The sequence below is a fragment of the Saccopteryx leptura genome, chromosome 8, assembly GCF_036850995.1.
Source record: "Saccopteryx leptura isolate mSacLep1 chromosome 8, mSacLep1_pri_phased_curated, whole genome shotgun sequence".
Taxonomy (NCBI): Eukaryota; Metazoa; Chordata; class Mammalia; order Chiroptera; family Emballonuridae; genus Saccopteryx; species Saccopteryx leptura.
This window is the reverse complement of record NC_089510.1, coordinates 58,958,741-58,962,445: the sequence shown is the minus strand read 5'-3', so window position 1 is coordinate 58,962,445 and position 3,705 is coordinate 58,958,741. Positions and strand designations below refer to the sequence as shown.

Sequence of the window (3,705 nt, the reverse complement as noted above, 5' to 3'; positions counted from 1 at the left end):
TTAAGGTCAACCCCAGCTGCACGACACACTTATCCCGGGCCGCATCACTGTTTTTATTCAAATAAAAAGTACTTAGGTATGGCTGCCTGTCTTGAAAATATGTTTTTTATAACTGATTTGACATTGATGATTGATATTTTAAACAAAATTTCTTTTCTTTCAAATGCACTGCAAAGTAAGAAATGTAGACATAATAAAGGCTGGAAAACTCGTGATAAGATCTATTAAAGCATTTCAAATGCTTGGAAAGGAAAAGGGTTCATATGAAAAAAAGGTTGATGAATTAATTACTTCAGAAACCTACCAAAATATAAAATTTGTAGAAAATCATCGATTTGTTGGGCTTCCTTGGGAAAGACCTTCAGAAAACATCGTAACAAATTTGAAAAAGAGACTAATGGATCATAAATACTTAAAAGCAAATTGTAGCCAATTTCAAGATAGTAATAAATGATCATTTCTCAATTTTTTGAAGCCAGATTACTGGAATATAGAAGTACTATACTGCTCATAAAAATTAAGGGATATTTTATCATTTCATATTCATTTTGAAATATCCCCTAATTTTCGTGAGCAGTGTAGTTCCATGGGAAGCAACTGACGAACAATTGCTAGTATTTAATGACATTTTAAATTACCAAATTGATATTAACGATTACCGAGATTTCGTGAAAAACAGTTTTAAAAATTTCCAGAACTATGCAATTCCTGAAAGTGTTTAAAGAGCTAAAATTATTGTCAGAAGAATTGCTGTAAGTTCAGCAAAAGTAGAAAGGGGTTTTTCAAAGATGAACATATGTTCAGAGAAGTCATCTGTTTCTAATATATAAAATCAATGACTATTAGTTTAATTGGCCTACCTCAAAAGGAATGGGATCCTACTCCTATAGTGAAAAGATGGTTAAGAATAAATCACACAGCTGATAATGTTAAGAAAAAGGCAATGAAAATTGCAAATGAGGATGCCAATCAAGAAGCAATATAGAGCCTGACCAGGTGCTGGTGCAGTGGATAGAGCATTCGCCTGGGATGCAGAGGACCCACGTTCAAAACCCTGAGGTTGCCGGCTTGCGCATGGCTCACCAGCTTGAGCACGGGGTCGCTGAGCATGAGATCAGAGACATGACACTATGGTTGCTGGCTTGAGCAAGGGATCACTTGCTCTGCTGTAGCCCTCCGGTCAAGGCACATATGAGAAAACAATCAAAGAACAGTTAATGTGCTGCAAAGAAGAATTGATGCTTCTCATCTCTCTGTCTCTCTCTCAAAAAAAAAAAAAAAAAAAGAAGCAACATAGAAATACCTTTAATAACAATTTTATTATTTCTTGTCAGGTATTATTTAATATTTTTAATTAATATTTTTAAACTATTATAATCTAGTTTTGTATACCTCTTTTATTGTTTTTATTTAACTATTAAATGCATGAAATAATAAACTACTGCTCAGTATATCTTTTTTTATACTTAAAATGGTCATTAGAGCAGAGAACTGGTTGTTAAACTATTTGAATCCCACCACTGCTTTAGAGTAGGAAGACTTTTTTAAACAAGATTTTTTTAAAAAAAACCAAACCATAAAGTTATATTGCTAAATTTGACTAGATTAAAATTAAAGCTTCTGTTTCATAAAAGACAGTATAATGTAAAATAAGAAGCCACAAACTGAAAAAAGGTAGTTGCAAAACACATAATTTACAGAAAATTAGTGTCCAGGATATGTAGAGAATTTCTACAAATCAAAAGAAAAAAGCCCTGGCCGGTTGGCTCAGCGGTAGAGCGTCGGCCTAACGTACGGAGGACCCGGGTTCGATTTCCGGCCAGGGCACACAGGAGAAGCGCCCATTTGCTTCTCCACTCCTCCGCCGCGCTTTCCTCTCAGTCTCTCTCTTCCCCTCCCGCAGCCAAGGCTCCATTGGAGCAAAGATGGCCCAGGCGCTGTGGATGGCTCTGTGGCCTCTGCCTCAGGCGCTAGAGTGGCTCTGGTCGCAACATGGCGACGCCCAGGATGGGCAGAGCATCGCCCCCTGGTGGGCAGAGCGTCGCCCCTGGTGGGCGTGCCGAGTGGATCCCGGTCGGGCGCATGCGGGAGTCTATCTGACTGTCTCTCCCTGTTTCCAGCTTCAGAAAAATGAAAAAGAAAAAAGACATAATGCCCCATTATGCACAAATAATTCCTAAAAGAAGAAATCTGAATGTTTAACAAGCATTTAAAAATAAATTTAACTTCACTAGTTATCAGGGAATAAAAGATAAAACAACAATTAGTTACCATTTCATACCTATCAGATTCTGACTTTAAGAGTTGGGGAGGATGGAGAGTAATGGGGAAGAAAAAGGAAAAAACAACACTGGGAATAAATGTCCATCAACAAGGGAATAGAAAAATCATGCTATATCCATTCAATAGACTAGCATGCAGCTATTAAAGTGAATGAACTAGAGTCAAATGCTTCATATGGAAAAATCTCAAAAATATATTAGCCCAGCCTGACCAGGTGGTGGCGCAGTGGATAGAGCGTCGGACTGGGATGCAGAGGACCCAGGTTCGAGACCCCGAGGTCACCAGCTTGAGCGTGGGCTCATCTGGTTTGAGCAAGAGCCCACCAGCTTGAACCCAAGGTCACTGGCTCTAGCAAGGGGTTACTCAGTCTGCTGAAGGCCCACGGTCAAGGCACATATGAGAGAGCAATCAATGAACAACTAACGCAGGGGTCCCCAAACTTTTTACACAGGGGGCCAGTTCACTGTCCCTCAGACCATTGGAGGGCTGGACTATAAAAAAAAACTATGAACAAATCCCTATGCACACTGCACATATCTTATTTTAAAGTAAAAAAACAAAACGGGAACAAATATAACATTTAAAATAAAGAACAAGTAAATTTAAATCAACAAACTGACCAGTATTTCAATGGGAACTATGCTCCTCTCACTGACCACCAATGAAAGAGGTGCCCCTTCTGGAAGTGCGGTGGGGGCCGGATAAATGGCCTCAGGGGGCCGCATGTGGCCCGCGGGCTGTAGTTTGGGGACCCCTGAACTAAGGTGTTGCAAGGCGCAATGAAAGACTGATGATTGACGCTTCTCATCTCTCTCCGTTCCTGTCTGTCTGTCCCTGTCTATCCCTCTCTCTGACTCATTCTGACTCTGGAAAAAATAAAAATAAATAATTAAAAAAATATATATATATATATGTTAGCCCAGAAAAAAAATAGTGATGAATGCTATGTGCAGAGTAGAATCATTTAAATAAAATTTGAAAACAGGCAAAGCATTATTTTAGCTTGTTCAGAGTTGTAGACACACTTAGTATAAAAACACACCTGGGAAGTAAAGCATCAAATTTATTACCTAGGTTACCTCTAAGGAGAGAAGGGGAGCAATGAGAACAGGAAAGAGAAATGTACAAGAGCCATCAACTTTATCTGTCGTATTTCCTTCTGTTGTGTGTGTGTGTGTGTGTGTGTGTGTGTGTGTGTGTGTGTGTGTGTGTGAAGGGCCCTAGCTAGGTAGCTCAGTTGGTTAAAGCATCATTCCAACATGCTGAGGTCGTGGGTTTGATCCCCAGTCAGGACACATACAAGAATCAACCAGTGACAGCATGATTAAGTAGAACAACAAGTCAATGTATCTCTCTGTGTGTGTCTGTCTCTCTCACTCTTCCTTTCTCGTTAAAAAATCAGTAAATACAACAATTTTAGCC

General features: G+C 39.2%; 1 non-coding gene across 1 annotated transcript; it reads left to right on the top strand.

Moving 5' to 3' along the window:
* The first annotated feature begins 1,751 nt into the window (after window positions 1-1,751).
* TRNAV-AAC (transfer RNA valine (anticodon AAC)) lies at window positions 1,752-1,827 on the top strand. The gene has a single exon. It is a non-coding gene; the product is annotated as a tRNA-Val (tRNA).
* The last annotated feature ends 1,878 nt before the right edge of the window (window positions 1,828-3,705 follow it).